Below are 18839 nucleotides of genomic sequence, written 5' to 3' on the forward strand. Positions count from 1 at the left end.
ATACAAGTTTTGCAAAGGCCTTTCACTCGGGCAAAAGGGACACGGAATGTGTCCCACGCCCAACGTGGGGTTCGAACCCACGACCCTGAGATTAAGAGTCTCATGCTCTACCGACTGAGCTAGCCGGGCTACAGCACTTTTGCTCTTCAAGGCCTCTCACAGCCACCTGAGTCCGCAGACTTTTTGATAGCTTTCGACATAATTCCTTTGGCTAAACTCAATGCGCTTCCAAGTACTACTCTGTTCACTTGCTGTCAGGGCGCTACATCACCATTTTTGCTGTGACTTTGGAGGATCACAACAAAATGCGCTGGCTGATTCCAAACCCTTTTCTCTCTGTGCAAAACATCAAGCCGTAGCCTCCCACATAACATCTGCCAAGTCATTCATTTGCCCTTTCCGGCCGAGGCGGCATCAAGCAATACCTCAACCGAGAAGGTCAAATGCAAAGTGTACGGCGCTGGCTTAGCATGCAAGGTGTCACGTGCTCTTCCCAGTTCCCTTCGATAGCTCAGCTGGTAGAGCGGAGGACTGTAGAGACAAAGCAGCAATCCTTAGGTCGCTGGCTCAAAGGAAGAGCTTTTTACCCCGCGTCTCTGCCTTTTAGAAAGAAGGCAATCTCTTATCTCTACAAATGTGCAATTGGGAAGCTTTTTAGGCACCTTCAGTTCATCTTTCATGTCTCCTTTGGGCCAGCTCAAGCACGCTTGTCGTGTGGTCTCTGTGGTGCAATCGGTTAGCGCGTTCGGCTGTTAACCGAAAGGTTGGTGGTTCAAGCCCACCCAGGGACGCTCGTGCTTTCTCTTTACCTTAGCAGGGCCCGCTGCCAAGTCTCACCCTAACCTAAGAAGACAAATAGCGTCCTTTGGCTTGTCTCACACGGCTGACGATTAACCATTCACTCGAGACATTCCTTGAAAACGGACTAGAATAATGTCGCAATCAATTGCTCTTCTTCTGGAATGTTCAAGATCTTTCATAGTTTAGTCAAGCCACTTCTTCGCTTCCGCTGAGTCTCAGGAACAAACCCCAGCATTTCTATTCACACCTGAACACCAGGGGATGTGTGAGAATTGTGGAAGCACCTTTTTTCACCTTACATGATCCCATTGTTGGTGTCAGGAAGCCTGCATAGCTAAAAGTGCCTAGATTGACATGGCCAAAGGCCTCAATTGTTGTCAAATCGCCTGGATAGAGGTGTTAAAAACGTGGAATACAGATAGTGTCAATGTTTAAGCGTGTGCCCTGGGGCTATGCTGGGCTTGAAGTACACAGGGATGCAATGTTTCTTAAAGATCCTTCTGAGTTTTTCCGACGCTCCAGTTACATACGGGATGACTAGATTTCTCCTAGTGTTCTGCTTCTCCCCAGTTTGTTTCCCTGACCTTGCGGAGGTTTTAACCAAGACCCAGTCTGGGTAGCCACAAGCTTTCAAAGCCCTCCTGAGATGTCACGGTAGCACTCTCCTAGTCATGCGCTAGGATTTGTATAGTTGGTCTCTGCTTACCAGAGAGGCTGTCGGGTAAATTCAGTGTGGTATTCTGCTTAACAGAGTGCTGCCATGGATTAGTCAGGTCTGCTCATGATTCTCTGATGTTGTTTGAGTTTGTCTGAGTTATTCCCGCCTTCAGGAAGCTGTGAGAGCTTTCCAGAACATGGGTAGGGGCTAGGCAAATGAACAGCGTGAATACGGATACCGCCCTGGCCAGTTGCAAGGGAGGGCAGTCCTGTGGCATGCTGGGAGTGGCATTTATGTTCTGCGAGCACATGGGCTCAGCGTCTTTCCTGGGAGAGGACTGAACAGCTGGGCTGGAGGCAGGCTGCCTCGCCTGGCGCCGGCTGCCATGAGGCCCCAGGTGGGTGGACCTGAGGGCCTCAAGCCAGTCAGGACGTCAATACTGCTTAACTAAGAGATCAGCTAGATGTCTTCAGTGTGAAAAGTTCTCATTTTGGAGTATCCTACTACAATTCCCCATCCCTATCCCCAGCTCGACAAGAAAACTCCAAAAACAAACATCCCCTAGTCCGGTCATTGAAGGCAAGGAGCGTTTGCGCGCATGTGTATTTGGCTGAAGAAATACACTGTGCCTGGCTGCGGGGCGAAGTCAAGGGAAACCGGGGCAAACACGCCAGCGTCCCTCGCAAGGGTGGCGTTGCATCTGTGTTCTTTTGTCTTTAGACTCTTTTGGTTGCTACCATGTCAGCCGGATATTGCAGAGTCCTAAGAACCCCCAGCTCGTGTTCCAGTGGGTGGTGGTGTGAGTCAAAAGGCAGATAGCGGTCTGTGTGGGTAGGTTTCCTGGAGACCTCCATGCCCAAGTCAGCCCCTTCCTTGCCTTGTAAGACGTCGTCCAAAAGGGGGCATTTGCTATTCAGTGCCTCTTCCCGTGTACACTTGATGTATTTGTCCACTGACTTTATGGGTTCACTAAAAGCTTGTGGGGTGCTGATGCTCTAATCTTGACCCAAGTAGAATCCACATGCCTTTACAAACGGCTTGGTCTTTTCCCCATGGAACAATTCAAGGCTCAAGGGTCAGCAATGAATGCACTTGGTCAGGCTTTAGTTCTTTTTGGCTGTCAAGAGACGTACCTCCTTTCAGATGTTTCCTACAATCTCAACAGCCTCTGCCAAGTGTATACAAGTGAAAAGGCCGATGGCATCATGGGACGTGATTGTTTCTTCCGGCTCCAACTTCAGTCTACATTCCTTGTTGACACATTCTTTAGCATTCTTCCAAATGGTGCATTATCTTGCCAGTTGAGGGTGTTAGAATGGTAGGCAGATACTTAGAAACGCTGTGTGTGACAGAGTTGATTCTTTGGGAATCAGTGGTTGAAATGCCTGAACCTTGTTGCTTGATACTGCTGTACCCCGCGAGCGAGTTAAAGCAGGAGGCCGGAGCCTGTTGGGATGCCGAGGAATATTTCCACAGTCGTCACTAAGGCAAGACATCTAAGGAGCTTTTGATAAGGACCTGGGGCCCTGTGGTATTTTGTCAAGGGCGCAAAGAAGGAGATTGCGTTGGCCGGGAATCGAACCCGGGTCAACTGCTTGGAAGGCAGCTATGCTCACCACTATACCACCAACGCAAGGCTGTGCGCCAGGCATCCTGCTACCTCCATACAATTAAGGCCACACATGACATTGACTCACGGACCCCCTCCAGCGCAAGGTCCATTCGCTGCCGTACCAAGTGACCACTAGGAAGATCAGCTAGAAATATTTCCCCATTCGTGGAGAGAAAGGAAGCCAAGCCAGTAGATACGGTAAAGGTGTGATTGTGCAGTGCGCATGAAGGAACTGGAGATACAAGTTTTGCAAAGGCCTTTCACTCGGGCAAAAGGGACACGGAATGTGCCCCACGCCCAACGTGGGGCTCGAACCCACGACCCTGAGATTAAGAGTCTCATGCTCTACCGACTGAGCTAGCCGGGCTACAGCACTTTTGCACTTCAAGGCCTCTCACAGCCACCTGAGTCCGCAGACTTTTTGATAGCTTTCGACATAATTCCTTTGGCTAAACTCAATGCGCTTCCAAGTACTACTCTGTTCACTTGCTGTCAGGGCGCTACATCACCATTTTTGCTGTGACTTTGGAGGATCACAACAAAATGCGCTGGCTGATTCCAAACCCTTTTCTCTCTGTGCAAAACATCAAGCCGTAGCCTCCCACATAACATCTGCCAAGTCATTCATTTGCCCTTTCCGGCCGAGGCGGCATCAAGCAATACCTCAACCGAGAAGGTCAAATGCAAAGTGTACGGCGCTGGCTTAGCATGCAAGGTGTCACGTGCTCTTCCCAGTTCCCTTGGATAGCTCAGCTGGTAGAGCGGAGGACTGTAGAGACAAAGCAGCAATCCTTAGGTCGCTGGTTCAATTCCGGCTTGAAGGAAGAGCTTTTTACCCCGCGTCTCTGCCTTTTAGAAAGAAGGCAATCTCTTATCTCTACAAATGTGCAATTGGGAAGCTTTTTAGGCACCTTCAGTTCATCTTTCATGTCTCCTTTGGGCCAGCTCAAGCACGCTTGTCGTGTGGTCTCTGTGGCGCAATCGGTTAGCGCGTTCGGCTGTTAACCAAAAGGTTGGTGGTTCAAGCCCACCCAGGGACGCTCGTGCTTTCTCTTTACCTTAGCAGGGCCCGCTGCCAAGTCTCACCCTAACCTAAGAAGACAAATAGCGTCCTTTGGCTTGTCTCACACAGCTGACGATTAACCATTCACTCGAGACATTCCTTGAAAACGGACTAGAATAATGTTGCAATCAATTGCTCTTCTTCTGGAATGTTCAAGATCTTTCATAGTTTAGTCAAGCCACTTCTTCGCTTCCGCTGAGTCTCAGGAACAAACCCCAGCATTTCTATTCACACCTGAACACCAGGGGATGTGTGAGAATTGTGGAAGCACCTTTTTTCACCTTACATGATCCCATTGTTGGTGTCAGGAAGCCTGCATAGCTAAAAGTGCCTAGATTGACATGGCCAAAGGCCTCAATTGTTGTCAAATGGCCTGGATAGAGGTGTTAAAAATGTGGAATACAGATAGTGTCAATGTTTAAGCGTGTGCCCCGGGGCTATGCTGGGCTTGAAGTACACAGGGATGCAATGTTTCTTAAAGATCCTTCTGAGTTTTTCCGACGCTCCAGTTACATACGGGATGACTAGATTTCTCCTAGTGTTCTGCTTCTCCCCAGTTTGTTTCCCTGACCTTGCGGAGGTTTTAACCAAGACCCAGTCTGGGTAGCCACAAGCTTTCAAAGCCCTCCTGAGATGTCACGGTAGCACTCTCCTAGTCATGCGCTAGGATTTGTATAGTTGGTCTCTGCTTACCAGAGAGGCTGTCGGGTAAATTCAGTGTGGTATTCTGCTTAACAGAGTGCTGCCATGGATTAGTCAGGTCTGCTCATGATTCTCTGATGTTGTTTGAGTTTGTCTGAGTTATTCCCGCCTTCAGGAAGCTGTGAGAGCTTTCCAGAACATGGGTAGGGGCTAGGCAAATGAACAGCGTGAATACGGATACCGCCCTGGCCAGTTGCAAGGGAGGGCAGTCCTGTGGCATGCTGGGAGTGGCATTTATGTTCTGCGAGCACATGGGCTCAGCGTCTTTCCTGGGAGAGGACTGAACAGCTGGGCTGGAGGCAGGCTGCCTCGCCTGGCGCCGGCTGCCATGAGGCCCCAGGTGGGTGGACCTGAGGGCCTCGAGCCAGTCAGGACGTCAATACTGCTTAACTAAGAGATCAGCTAGATGTCTTCAGTGTGAAAAGTTCTCATTTTGGAGTATCCTACTACAATTCCCCATCCCTATCCCCAGCTCGACAAGAAAACTCCAAAAACAAACATCCCCTAGTCCGGTCATTGAAGGCAAGGAGCGTTTGCACGCGTGTGTATTTGGCTGAAGAAATACACTGTGCCTGGCTGCGGGGCGAAGTCAAGGGAAACCGGGGCAAACACGCCAGCGTCCCTCGTAAGGGTGGCGTTGCATCTGTGTTCTTTTGTCTTTAGACTCTTTTGGTTGCTACTATGTCAGCCGGATATTGCAGAGTCCTAAGAACCCCCAGCTCGTGTTCCAGTGGGTGGTGGTGTGAGTCAAAAGGCAGATAGCGGTCTGTGTGGGTAGGTTTCCTGGAGACCTCCATGCCCAAGTCAGCCCCTTCCTTGCCTTGTAAGACGCCGTCCAAAAGGGGGCATTTGCTATTCAGTGCCTCTTCCCGTGTACACTTGATGTATTTGTCCACTGACTTTATGGGTTCACTAAAAGCTTGTGGGGTGCTGATGCTCTAATCTTGACCCAAGTAGAATCCACATGCCTTTACAAACGGCTTGGTCTTTTCCCCATGGAACAATTCAAGGCTCAAGGGTCAGCAATGAATGCACTTGGTCAGGCTTTAGTTCTTTTTGGCTGTCAAGAGACTTACCTCCTTTCAGATGTTTCCCACAATCTCAACAGCCTCTGCCAAGTGTATACAAGTGAAAAGGCCGATGGCATCATGGGACGTGATTGTTTCTTCCGGCTCCAACTTCAGTCTACATTCCTTGTTGACACATTCTTTAGCATTCTTCCAAATGGTGCATTATCTTGCCAGTTGAGGGTGTTAGAATGGTAGGCAGATACTTAGAAACGCTGTGTGTGACAGAGTTGATTCTTTGGGAATCAGTGGTTGAAATGCCTGAACCTTGTTGCTTGATACTGCTGTACCCCGCGAGCGAGTTAAAGCAGGAGGCCGGAGCCTGTTGGGATGCCGAGGAATATTTCCACAGTCGTCACTAAGGCAAGACATCTAAGGAGCTTTTGATAAGGACCTGGGGCCCTGTGGTATTTTGTCAAGGGCGCAAAGAAGGAGATTGCGTTGGCCGGGAATCGAACCCGGGTCAACTGCTTGGAAGGCAGCTATGCTCACCACTATACCACCAACGCAAGGCTGTGCGCCAGGCATCCTGCTACCTCTATACAATTAAGGCCACACATGACATTGACTCACGGACCCCCTCCAGCGCAAGGTCCATTCGCTGCCGTACCAAGTGACCACTAGGAAGATCAGCTAGAAATATTTCCCCATTCGTGGAGAGAAAGGAAGCCAAGCCAGTAGATACGGTAAAGGTGTGATTGTGCAGTGCGCATGAAGGAACTGGAGATACAAGTTTTGCAAAGGCCTTTCACTCGGGCAAAAGGGACACGGAATGTGTCCCACGCCCAACGTGGGGTTCGAACCCACGACCCTGAGATTAAGAGTCTCATGCTCTACCGACTGAGCTAGCCGGGCTACAGCACTTTTGCTTTTCAAGGCCTCTCACAGCCACCTGAGTCCGCAGACTTTTTGATAGCTTTCGACATAATTCCTTTGGCTAAACTCAATGCGCTTCCAAGTACTACTCTGTTCACTTGCTGTCAGGGCGCTACATCACCATTTTTGCTGTGACTTTGGAGGATCACAACAAAATGCGCTGGCTGATTCCAAACCCTTTTCTCTCTGTGCAAAACATCAAGCCGTAGCCTCCCACATAACATCTGCCAAGTCATTCATTTGCCCTTTCCGGCCGAGGCGGCATCAAGCAATACCTCAACCGAGAAGGTCAAATGCAAAGTGTACGGCGCTGGCTTAGCATGCAAGGTGTCACGTGCTCTTCCCAGTTCCCTTCGATAGCTCAGCTGGTAGAGCGGAGGACTGTAGAGACAAAGCAGCAATCCTTAGGTCGCTGGCTCAAAGGAAGAGCTTTTTACCCCGCGTCTCTGCCTTTTAGAAAGAAGGCAATCTCTTATCTCTACAAATGTGCAATTGGGAAGCTTTTTAGGCACCTTCAGTTCATCTTTCATGTCTCCTTTGGGCCAGCTCAAGCACGCTTGTCGTGTGGTCTCTGTGGTGCAATCGGTTAGCGCGTTCGGCTGTTAACCGAAAGGTTGGTGGTTCAAGCCCACCCAGGGACGCTCGTGCTTTCTCTTTACCTTAGCAGGGCCCGCTGCCAAGTCTCACCCTAACCTAAGAAGACAAATAGCGTCCTTTGGCTTGTCTCACACGGCTGACGATTAACCATTCACTCGAGACATTCCTTGAAAACGGACTAGAATAATGTCGCAATCAATTGCTCTTCTTCTGGAATGTTCAAGATCTTTCATAGTTTAGTCAAGCCACTTCTTCGCTTCCGCTGAGTCTCAGGAACAAACCCCAGCATTTCTATTCACACCTGAACACCAGGGGATGTGTGAGAATTGTGGAAGCACCTTTTTTCACCTTACATGATCCCATTGTTGGTGTCAGGAAGCCTGCATAGCTAAAAGTGCCTAGATTGACATGGCCAAAGGCCTCAATTGTTGTCAAATCGCCTGGATAGAGGTGTTAAAAACGTGGAATACAGATAGTGTCAATGTTTAAGCGTGTGCCCCGGGGCTATGCTGGGCTTGAAGTACACAGGGATGCAATGTTTCTTAAAGATCCTTCTGAGTTTTTCCGACGCTCCAGTTACATACGGGATGACTAGATTTCTCCTAGTGTTCTGCTTCTCCCCAGTTTGTTTCCCTGACCTTGCGGAGGTTTTAACCAAGACCCAGTCTGGGTAGCCACAAGCTTTCAAAGCCCTCCTGAGATGTCACGGTAGCACTCTCCTAGTCATGCGCTAGGATTTGTATAGTTGGTCTCTGCTTACCAGAGAGGCTGTCGGGTAAATTCAGTGTGGTATTCTGCTTAACAGAGTGCTGCCATGGATTAGTCAGGTCTGCTCATGATTCTCTGATGTTGTTTGAGTTTGTCTGAGTTATTCCCGCCTTCAGGAAGCTGTGAGAGCTTTCCAGAACATGGGTAGGGGCTAGGCAAATGAACAGCGTGAATACGGATACCGCCCTGGCCAGTTGCAAGGGAGGGCAGTCCTGTGGCATGCTGGGAGTGGCATTTATGTTCTGCGAGCACATGGGCTCAGCGTCTTTCCTGGGAGAGGACTGAACAGCTGGGCTGGAGGCAGGCTGCCTCGCCTGGCGCCGGCTGCCATGAGGCCCCAGGTGGGTGGACCTGAGGGCCTCAAGCCAGTCAGGACGTCAATACTGCTTAACTAAGAGATCAGCTAGATGTCTTCAGTGTGAAAAGTTCTCATTTTGGAGTATCCTACTACAATTCCCCATCCCTATCCCCAGCTCGACAAGAAAACTCCAAAAACAAACATCCCCTAGTCCGGTCATTGAAGGCAAGGAGCGTTTGCGCGCATGTGTATTTGGCTGAAGAAATACACTGTGCCTGGCTGCGGGGCGAAGTCAAGGGAAACCGGGGCAAACACGCCAGCGTCCCTCGCAAGGGTGGCGTTGCATCTGTGTTCTTTTGTCTTTAGACTCTTTTGGTTGCTACCATGTCAGCCGGATATTGCAGAGTCCTAAGAACCCCCAGCTCGTGTTCCAGTGGGTGGTGGTGTGAGTCAAAAGGCAGATAGCGGTCTGTGTGGGTAGGTTTCCTGGAGACCTCCATGCCCAAGTCAGCCCCTTCCTTGCCTTGTAAGACGTCGTCCAAAAGGGGGCATTTGCTATTCAGTGCCTCTTCCCGTGTACACTTGATGTATTTGTCCACTGACTTTATGGGTTCACTAAAAGCTTGTGGGGTGCTGATGCTCTAATCTTGACCCAAGTAGAATCCACATGCCTTTACAAACGGCTTGGTCTTTTCCCCATGGAACAATTCAAGGCTCAAGGGTCAGCAATGAATGCACTTGGTCAGGCTTTAGTTCTTTTTGGCTGTCAAGAGACGTACCTCCTTTCAGATGTTTCCTACAATCTCAACAGCCTCTGCCAAGTGTATACAAGTGAAAAGGCCGATGGCATCATGGGACGTGATTGTTTCTTCCGGCTCCAACTTCAGTCTACATTCCTTGTTGACACATTCTTTAGCATTCTTCCAAATGGTGCATTATCTTGCCAGTTGAGGGTGTTAGAATGGTAGGCAGATACTTAGAAACGCTGTGTGTGACAGAGTTGATTCTTTGGGAATCAGTGGTTGAAATGCCTGAACCTTGTTGCTTGATACTGCTGTACCCCGCGAGCGAGTTAAAGCAGGAGGCCGGAGCCTGTTGGGATGCCGAGGAATATTTCCACAGTCGTCACTAAGGCAAGACATCTAAGGAGCTTTTGATAAGGACCTGGGGCCCTGTGGTATTTTGTCAAGGGCGCAAAGAAGGAGATTGCGTTGGCCGGGAATCGAACCCGGGTCAACTGCTTGGAAGGCAGCTATGCTCACCACTATACCACCAACGCAAGGCTGTGCGCCAGGCATCCTGCTACCTCCATACAATTAAGGCCACACATGACATTGACTCACGGACCCCCTCCAGCGCAAGGTCCATTCGCTGCCGTACCAAGTGACCACTAGGAAGATCAGCTAGAAATATTTCCCCATTCGTGGAGAGAAAGGAAGCCAAGCCAGTAGATACGGTAAAGGTGTGATTGTGCAGTGCGCATGAAGGAACTGGAGATACAAGTTTTGCAAAGGCCTTTCACTCGGGCAAAAGGGACACGGAATGTGCCCCACGCCCAACGTGGGGCTCGAACCCACGACCCTGAGATTAAGAGTCTCATGCTCTACCGACTGAGCTAGCCGTGCTACAGCACTTTTGCACTTCAAGGTCTCTCACAGCCACCTGAGTCCGCAGACTTTTTGATAGCTTTCGACATAATTCCTTTGGCTAAACTCAATGCGCTTCCAAGTACTACTCTGTTCACTTGCTGTCAGGGCGCTACATCACCATTTTTGCTGTGACTTTGGAGGATCACAACAAAATGCGCTGGCTGATTCCAAACCCTTTTCTCTCTGTGCAAAACATCAAGCCGTAGCCTCCCACATAACATCTGCCAAGTCATTCATTTGCCCTTTCCGGCCGAGGCGGCATCAAGCAATACCTCAACCGAGAAGGTCAAATGCAAAGTGTACGGCGCTGGCTTAGCATGCAAGGTGTCACGTGCTCTTCCCAGTTCCCTTCGATAGCTCAGCTGGTAGAGCGGAGGACTGTAGAGACAAAGCAGCAATCCTTAGGTCGCTGGTTCAATTCCGGCTCGAAGGAAGAGCTTTTTACCCCGCGTCTCTGCCTTTTAGAAAGAAGGCAATCTCTTATCTCTACAAATGTGCAATTGGGAAGCTTTTTAGGCACCTTCAGTTCATCTTTCATGTCTCCTTTGGGCCAGCTCAAGCACGCTTGTCGTGTGGTCTCTGTGGCGCAATCGGTTAGCGCGTTCGGCTGTTAACCAAAAGGTTGGTGGTTCAAGCCCACCCAGGGACGCTCGTGCTTTCTCTTTACCTTAGCAGGGCCCGCTGCCAAGTCTCACCCTAACCTAAGAAGACAAATAGCGTCCTTTGGCTTGTCTCACACAGCTGACGATTAACCATTCACTCGAGACATTCCTTGAAAACGGACTAGAATAATGTTGCAATCAATTGCTCTTCTTCTGGAATGTTCAAGATCTTTCATAGTTTAGTCAAGCCACTTCTTCGCTTCCGCTGAGTCTCAGGAACAAACCCCAGCATTTCTATTCACACCTGAACACCAGGGGATGTGTGAGAATTGTGGAAGCACCTTTTTTCACCTTACATGATCCCATTGTTGGTGTCAGGAAGCCTGCATAGCTAAAAGTGCCTAGATTGACATGGCCAAAGGCCTCAATTGTTGTCAAATGGCCTGGATAGAGGTGTTAAAAATGTGGAATACAGATAGTGTCAATGTTTAAGCGTGTGCCCCGGGGCTATGCTGGGCTTGAAGTACACAGGGATGCAATGTTTCTTAAAGATCCTTCTGAGTTTTTCCGACGCTCCAGTTACATACGGGATGACTAGATTTCTCCTAGTGTTCTGCTTCTCCCCAGTTTGTTTCCCTGACCTTGCGGAGGTTTTAACCAAGACCCAGTCTGGGTAGCCACAAGCTTTCAAAGCCCTCCTGAGATGTCACGGTAGCACTCTCCTAGTCATGCGCTAGGATTTGTATAGTTGGTCTCTGCTTACCAGAGAGGCTGTCGGGTAAATTCAGTGTGGTATTCTGCTTAACAGAGTGCTGCCATGGATTAGTCAGGTCTGCTCATGATTCTCTGATGTTGTTTGAGTTTGTCTGAGTTATTCCCGCCTTCAGGAAGCTGTGAGAGCTTTCCAGAACATGGGTAGGGGCTAGGCAAATGAACAGCGTGAATACGGATACCGCCCTGGCCAGTTGCAAGGGAGGGCAGTCCTGTGGCATGCTGGGAGTGGCATTTATGTTCTGCGAGCACATGGGCTCAGCGTCTTTCCTGGGAGAGGACTGAACAGCTGGGCTGGAGGCAGGCTGCCTCGCCTGGCGCCGGCTGCCATGAGGCCCCAGGTGGGTGGACCTGAGGGCCTCGAGCCAGTCAGGACGTCAATACTGCTTAACTAAGAGATCAGCTAGATGTCTTCAGTGTGAAAAGTTCTCATTTTGGAGTATCCTACTACAATTCCCCATCCCTATCCCCAGCTCGACAAGAAAACTCCAAAAACAAACATCCCCTAGTCCGGTCATTGAAGGCAAGGAGCGTTTGCACGCGTGTGTATTTGGCTGAAGAAATACACTGTGCCTGGCTGCGGGGCGAAGTCAAGGGAAACCGGGGCAAACACGCCAGCGTCCCTCGTAAGGGTGGCGTTGCATCTGTGTTCTTTTGTCTTTAGACTCTTTTGGTTGCTACTATGTCAGCCGGATATTGCAGAGTCCTAAGAACCCCCAGCTCGTGTTCCAGTGGGTGGTGGTGTGAGTCAAAAGGCAGATAGCGGTCTGTGTGGGTAGGTTTCCTGGAGACCTCCATGCCCAAGTCAGCCCCTTCCTTGCCTTGTAAGACGCCGTCCAAAAGGGGGCATTTGCTATTCAGTGCCTCTTCCCGTGTACACTTGATGTATTTGTCCACTGACTTTATGGGTTCACTAAAAGCTTGTGGGGTGCTGATGCTCTAATCTTGACCCAAGTAGAATCCACATGCCTTTACAAACGGCTTGGTCTTTTCCCCATGGAACAATTCAAGGCTCAAGGGTCAGCAATGAATGCACTTGGTCAGGCTTTAGTTCTTTTTGGCTGTCAAGAGACTTACCTCCTTTCAGATGTTTCCCACAATCTCAACAGCCTCTGCCAAGTGTATACAAGTGAAAAGGCCGATGGCATCATGGGACGTGATTGTTTCTTCCGGCTCCAACTTCAGTCTACATTCCTTGTTGACACATTCTTTAGCATTCTTCCAAATGGTGCATTATCTTGCCAGTTGAGGGTGTTAGAATGGTAGGCAGATACTTAGAAACGCTGTGTGTGACAGAGTTGATTCTTTGGGAATCAGTGGTTGAAATGCCTGAACCTTGTTGCTTGATACTGCTGTACCCCGCGAGCGAGTTAAAGCAGAAGGCCGGAGCCTGTTGGGATGCCGAGGAATATTTCCACAGTCGTCACTAAGGCAAGACATCTAAGGAGCTTTTGATAAGGACCTGGGGCCCTGTGGTATTTTGTCAAGGGCGCAAAGAAGGAGATTGCGTTGGCCGGGAATCGAACCCGGGTCAACTGCTTGGAAGGCAGCTATGCTCACCACTATACCACCAACGCAAGGCTGTGCGCCAGGCATCCTGCTACCTCTATACAATTAAGGCCACACATGACATTGACTCACGGACCCCCTCCAGCGCAAGGTCCATTCGCTGCCGTACCAAGTGACCACTAGGAAGATCAGCTAGAAATATTTCCCCATTCGTGGAGAGAAAGGAAGCCAAGCCAGTAGATACGGTAAAGGTGTGATTGTGCAGTGCGCATGAAGGAACTGGAGATACAAGTTTTGCAAAGGCCTTTCACTCGGGCAAAAGGGACACGGAATGTGTCCCACGCCCAACGTGGGGTTCGAACCCACGACCCTGAGATTAAGAGTCTCATGCTCTACCGACTGAGCTAGCCGGGCTACAGCACTTTTGCTCTTCAAGGCCTCTCACAGCCACCTGAGTCCGCAGACTTTTTGATAGCTTTCGACATAATTCCTTTGGCTAAACTCAATGCGCTTCCAAGTACTACTCTGTTCACTTGCTGTCAGGGCGCTACATCACCATTTTTGCTGTGACTTTGGAGGATCACAACAAAATGCGCTGGCTGATTCCAAACCCTTTTCTCTCTGTGCAAAACATCAAGCCGTAGCCTCCCACATAACATCTGCCAAGTCATTCATTTGCCCTTTCCGGCCGAGGCGGCATCAAGCAATACCTCAACCGAGAAGGTCAAATGCAAAGTGTACGGCGCTGGCTTAGCATGCAAGGTGTCACGTGCTCTTCCCAGTTCCCTTCGATAGCTCAGCTGGTAGAGCGGAAGACTGTAGAGACAAAGCAGCAATCCTTAGGTCGCTGGCTCAAAGGAAGAGCTTTTTACCCCGCGTCTCTGCCTTTTAGAAAGAAGGCAATCTCTTATCTCTACAAATGTGCAATTGGGAAGCTTTTTAGGCACCTTCAGTACATCTTTCATGTCTCCTTTGGGCCAGCTCAAGCACGCTTGTCGTGTGGTCTCTGTGGTGCAATCGGTTAGCGCGTTCGGCTGTTAACCGAAAGGTTGGTGGTTCAAGCCCACCCAGGGACGCTCGTGCTTTCTCTTTACCTTAGCAGGGCCCGCTGCCAAGTCTCACCCTAACCTAAGAAGACAAATAGCGTCCTTTGGCTTGTCTCACACGGCTGACGATTAACCATTCACTCGAGACATTCCTTGAAAACGGACTAGAATAATGTCGCAATCAATTGCTCTTCTTCTGGAATGTTCAAGATCTTTCATAGTTTAGTCAAGCCACTTCTTCGCTTCCGCTGAGTCTCAGGAACAAACCCCAGCATTTCTATTCACACCTGAACACCAGGGGATGTGTGAGAATTGTGGAAGCACCTTTTTTCACCTTACATGATCCCATTGTTGGTGTCAGGAAGCCTGCATAGCTAAAAGTGCCTAGATTGACATGGCCAAAGGCCTCAATTGTTGTCAAATGGCCTGGATAGAGGTGTTAAAAACGTGGAATACAGATAGTGTCAATGTTTAAGCGTGTGCCCCGGGGCTATGCTGGGCTTGAAGTACACAGGGATGCAATGTTTCTTAAAGATCCTTCTGAGTTTTTCCGACGCTCCAGTTACATACGGGATGACTAGATTTCTCCTAGTGTTCTGCTTCTCCCCAGTTTGTTTCCCTGACCTTGCGGAGGTTTTAACCAAGACCCAGTCTGGGTAGCCACAAGCTTTCAAAGCCCTCCTGAGATGTCACGGTAGCACTCTCCTAGTCATGCGCTAGGATTTGTATAGTTGGTCTCTGCTTACCAGAGAGGCTGTCGGGTAAATTCAGTGTGGTATTCTGCTTAACAGAGTGCTGCCATGGATTAGTCAGGTCTGCTCATGATTCTCTGATGTTGTTTGAGTTTGTCTGAGTTATTCCCGCCTTCAGGAAGCTGTGAGAGCTTTCCAGAACATAAGTAGGGGCTAGGCAAATGAACAGCGTGAATACGGATACCGCCCTGGCCAGTTGCAAGGGAGGGCAGTCCTGTGGCATGCTAGGAGTGGCATTTATGTTCTGCGAGCACATGGGCTCAGCGTCTTTCCTGGGAGAGGACTGAACAGCTGGGCTGGAGGCAGGCTGCCTCGCCTGGCGCCGGCTGCCATGAGGCCCCAGGTGGGTGGACCTGAGGGCCTCAAGCCAGTCAGGACGTCAATACTGCTTAACTAAGAGATCAGCTAGATGTCTTCAGTGTGAAAAGTTCTCATTTTGGAGTATCCTACTACAATTCCCCATCCCTATCCCCAGCTCGACAAGAAAACTCCAAAAACAAACATCCCCTAGTCCGGTCATTGAAGGCAAGGAGCGTTTGCGCGCATGTGTATTTGGCTGAAGAAATACACTGTGCCTGGCTGCGGGGCGAAGTCAAGGGAAACCGGGGCAAACACGCCAGCGTCCCTCGCAAGGGTGGCGTTGCATCTGTGTTCTTTTGTCTTTAGACTCTTTTGGTTGCTACCATGTCAGCCGGATATTGCAGAGTCCTAAGAACCCCCAGCTCGTGTTCCAGTGGGTGGTGGTGTGAGTCAAAAGGCAGATAGCGGTCTGTGTGGGTAGGTTTCCTGGAGACCTCCATGCCCAAGTCAGCCCCTTCCTTGCCTTGTAAGACGCCGTCCAAAAGGGGGCATTTGCTATTCAGTGCCTCTTCCCGTGTACACTTGATGTATTTGTCCACTGACTTTATGGGTTCACTAAAAGCTTGTGGGGTGCTGATGCTCTAATCTTGACCCAAGTAGAATCCACATGCCTTTACAAACGGCTTGGTCTTTTCCCCATGGAACAATTCAAGGCTCAAGGGTCAGCAATGAATGCACTTGGTCAGGCTTTAGTTCTTTTTGGCTGTCAAGAGACTTACCTCCTTTCAGATGTTTCCCACAATCTCAACAGCCTCTGCCAAGTGTATACAAGTGAAAAGGCCGATGGCATCATGGGACGTGATTGTTTCTTCCGGCTCCAACTTCAGTCTACATTCCTTGTTGACACATTCTTTAGCATTCTTCCAAATGGTGCATTATCTTGCCAGTTGAGGGTGTTAGAATGGTAGGCAGATACTTAGAAACGCTGTGTGTGACAGAGTTGATTCTTTGGGAATCAGTGGTTGAAATGCCTGAACCTTGTTGCTTGATACTGCTGTACCCCGCGAGCGAGTTAAAGCAGGAGGCCGGAGCCTGTTGGGATGCCGAGGAATATTTCCACAGTCGTCACTAAGGCAAGACATCTAAGGAGCTTTTGATAAGGACCTGGGGCCCTGTGGTATTTTGTCAAGGGCGCAAAGAAGGAGATTGCGTTGGCCGGGAATCGAACCCGGGTCAACTGCTTGGAAGGCAGCTATGCTCACCACTATACCACCAACGCAAGGCTGTGCGCCAGGCATCCTGCTACCTCCATACAATTAAGGCCACACATGACATTGACTCACGGACCCCCTCCAGCGCAAGGTCCATTCGCTGCTGTACCAAGTGACCACTAAGAAGATCAGCTAGAAATATTTCCCCATAGAGAAAGGAAGCCAAGCCAGTAGATACGGTAAAGGTGTGATTGTGCAGTGCGCATGAAGGAACTGGAGATACAAGTTTTGCAAAGGCCTTTCACTCGGGCAAAAGGGACACGGAATGTGCCCCACGCCCAACGTGGGGCTCGAACCCACGACCCTGAGATTAAGAGTCTCATGCTCTACCGACTGAGCTAGCCGGGCTACAGCACTTTTGCACTTCAAGGCCTCTCACAGCCACCTGAGTCCGCAGACTTTTTGATAGCTTTCGACATAATTCCTTTGGCTAAACTCAATGCGCTTCCAAGTACTACTCTGTTCACTTGCTGTCAGGGCGCTACATCACCATTTTTGCTGTGACTTTGGAGGATCACAACAAAATGCGCTGGCTGATTCCAAACCCTTTTCTCTCTGTGCAAAACATCAAGCCGTAGCCTCCCACATAACATCTGCCAAGTCATTCATTTGCCCTTTCCGGCCGAGGCGGCATCAAGCAATACCTCAACCGAGAAGGTCAAATGCAAAGTGTACGGCGCTGGCTTAGCATGCAAGGTGTCACGTGCTCTTCCCAGTTCCCTTGGATAGCTCAGCTGGTAGAGCGGAGGACTGTAGAGACAAAGCAGCAATCCTTAGGTCGCTGGTTCAATTCCGGCTCGAAGGAAGAGCTTTTTACCCCGCGTCTCTGCCTTTTAGAAAGAAGGCAATCTCTTATCTCTACAAATGTGCAATTGGGAAGCTTTTTAGGCACCTTCAGTTCATCTTTCATGTCTCCTTTGGGCCAGCTCAAGCACGCTTGTCGTGTGGTCTCTGTGGCGCAATCGGTTAGCGCGTTCAGCTGTTAACCGAAAGGTTGGTGGTTCAAGCCCACCCAGGGACGCTCGTGCTTTCTCTTTACCTTAGCAGGGCCCGCTGCCAAGTCTCACCCTAACCTAAGAAGACAAATAGCGTCCTTTGGCTTGTCTCACACGGCTGACGATTAACCATTCACTCGAGACATTCCTTGAAAACGGACTAGAATAATGTCGCAATCAATTGCTCTTCTTCTGGAATGTTCAAGATCTTTCATAGTTTAGTCAAGCCACTTCTTCGCTTCCGCTGAGTCTCAGGAACAAACCCCAGCATTTCTATTCACACCTGAACACCAGGGGATGTGTGAGAATTGTGGAAGCACCTTTTTTCACCTTACATGATCCCATTGTTGGTGTCAGGAAGCCTGCATAGCTAAAAGTGCCTAGATTGACATGGCCAAAGGCCTCAATTGTTGTCAAATCGCCTGGATAGAGGTGTTAAAAACGTGGAATACAGATAGTGTCAATGTTTAAGCGTGTGCCCCGGGGCTATGCTGGGCTTGAAGTACACAGGGATGCAATGTTTCTTAAAGATCCTTCTGAGTTTTTCCGACGCTCCAGTTACATACGGGATGACTAGATTTCTCCTAGTGTTCTGCTTCTCCCCAGTTTGTTTCCCTGACCTTGCGGAGGTTTTAACCAAGACCCAGTCTGGGTAGCCACAAGCTTTCAAAGCCCTCCTGAGATGTCACGGTAGCACTCTCCTAGTCATGCGCTAGGATTTGTATAGTTGGTCTCTGCTTACCAGAGAGGCTGTCGGGTAAATTCAGTGTGGTATTCTGCTTAACAGAGTGCTGCCATGGATTAGTCAGGTCTGCTCATGATTCTCTGATGTTGTTTGAGTTTGTCTGAGTTATTCCCGCCTTCAGGAAGCTGTGAGAGCTTTCCAGAACATGGGTAGGGGCTAGGCAAATGAACAGCGTGAATACGGATACCGCCCTGGCCAGTTGCAAGGGAGGGCAGTCCTGTGGCATGCTGGGAGTGGCATTTATGTTCTGCGAGCACATGGGCTCAGCGTCTTTCCTGGGAGAGGACTGAACAGCTGGGCTGGAGGCAGGCTGCCTCGCCTGGCGCCGGCTGCCATGAGGCCCCAGGTGGGTGGACCTGAGGGCCTCAAGCCAGTCAGGACGTCAATACTGCTTAACTAAGAGATCAGCTAGATGTCTTCAGTGTGAAAAGTTCTCATTTTGGAGTATCCTACTACAATTCCCCATCCCTATCCCCAGCTCGACAAGAAAACTCCAAAAACAAACATCCCCTAGTCCGGTCATTGAAGGCAAGGAGCGTTTGCGCGCGTGTGTATTTGGCTGAAGAAATACACTGTGCCTGGCTGCGGGGCGAAGTCAAGGGAAACCGGGGCAAACACGCCAGCGTCCCTCGCAAGGGTGGCGTTGCATCTGTGTTCTTTTGTCTTTAGACTCTTTTGGTTGCTACCATGTCAGCCGGATATTGCAGAGTCCTAAGAACCCCCAGCTCGTGTTCCAGTGGGTGGTGGTGTGAGTCAA

The 18839-nt window shown here is 49.8% G+C and overlaps 11 non-coding genes across 11 annotated transcripts; 1 reads left to right on the top strand and 10 right to left on the bottom strand.

Annotated features, from left to right (window-relative positions):
- Positions 1 to 56: 56 nt before the first annotated feature.
- TRNAK-CUU (transfer RNA lysine (anticodon CUU)) lies at positions 57 to 129 on the bottom strand. Its single transcript has one exon. It is a non-coding gene; the product is annotated as a tRNA-Lys (tRNA).
- Positions 130 to 3020: 2891 nt separating this feature from the next.
- On the bottom strand, positions 3021 to 3092 carry TRNAG-UCC (transfer RNA glycine (anticodon UCC)). The gene has a single exon. It is a non-coding gene; the product is annotated as a tRNA-Gly (tRNA).
- A 273-nt stretch (positions 3093 to 3365) lies between these two features.
- Positions 3366 to 3438, bottom strand: TRNAK-CUU (transfer RNA lysine (anticodon CUU)). The gene has a single exon. It is a non-coding gene; the product is annotated as a tRNA-Lys (tRNA).
- Positions 3439 to 6340: 2902 nt separating this feature from the next.
- TRNAG-UCC (transfer RNA glycine (anticodon UCC)) lies at positions 6341 to 6412 on the bottom strand. The gene has a single exon. It is a non-coding gene; the product is annotated as a tRNA-Gly (tRNA).
- Positions 6413 to 6685: 273 nt separating this feature from the next.
- On the bottom strand, positions 6686 to 6758 carry TRNAK-CUU (transfer RNA lysine (anticodon CUU)). Its single transcript has one exon. It is a non-coding gene; the product is annotated as a tRNA-Lys (tRNA).
- Positions 6759 to 9649: 2891 nt separating this feature from the next.
- On the bottom strand, positions 9650 to 9721 carry TRNAG-UCC (transfer RNA glycine (anticodon UCC)). Its single transcript has one exon. It is a non-coding gene; the product is annotated as a tRNA-Gly (tRNA).
- A 717-nt stretch (positions 9722 to 10438) lies between these two features.
- TRNAY-GUA (transfer RNA tyrosine (anticodon GUA)) lies at positions 10439 to 10524 on the top strand. Its single transcript is given in 2 exon segments — positions 10439 to 10475; positions 10489 to 10524. It is a non-coding gene; the product is annotated as a tRNA-Tyr (tRNA).
- Positions 10525 to 12969: 2445 nt separating this feature from the next.
- Positions 12970 to 13041, bottom strand: TRNAG-UCC (transfer RNA glycine (anticodon UCC)). The gene has a single exon. It is a non-coding gene; the product is annotated as a tRNA-Gly (tRNA).
- A 273-nt stretch (positions 13042 to 13314) lies between these two features.
- On the bottom strand, positions 13315 to 13387 carry TRNAK-CUU (transfer RNA lysine (anticodon CUU)). The gene has a single exon. It is a non-coding gene; the product is annotated as a tRNA-Lys (tRNA).
- Positions 13388 to 16278: 2891 nt separating this feature from the next.
- TRNAG-UCC (transfer RNA glycine (anticodon UCC)) lies at positions 16279 to 16350 on the bottom strand. Its single transcript has one exon. It is a non-coding gene; the product is annotated as a tRNA-Gly (tRNA).
- A 267-nt stretch (positions 16351 to 16617) lies between these two features.
- Positions 16618 to 16690, bottom strand: TRNAK-CUU (transfer RNA lysine (anticodon CUU)). The gene has a single exon. It is a non-coding gene; the product is annotated as a tRNA-Lys (tRNA).
- Positions 16691 to 18839: the final 2149 nt, after the last annotated feature.

Source organism: Staurois parvus, unplaced genomic scaffold (assembly GCF_062004578.1).
Source record: "Staurois parvus isolate SC_StPar_1 unplaced genomic scaffold, SC_StPar_1.0 ptg002181l, whole genome shotgun sequence".
NCBI classification, from domain to species: domain Eukaryota; kingdom Metazoa; phylum Chordata; class Amphibia; order Anura; family Ranidae; genus Staurois; species Staurois parvus.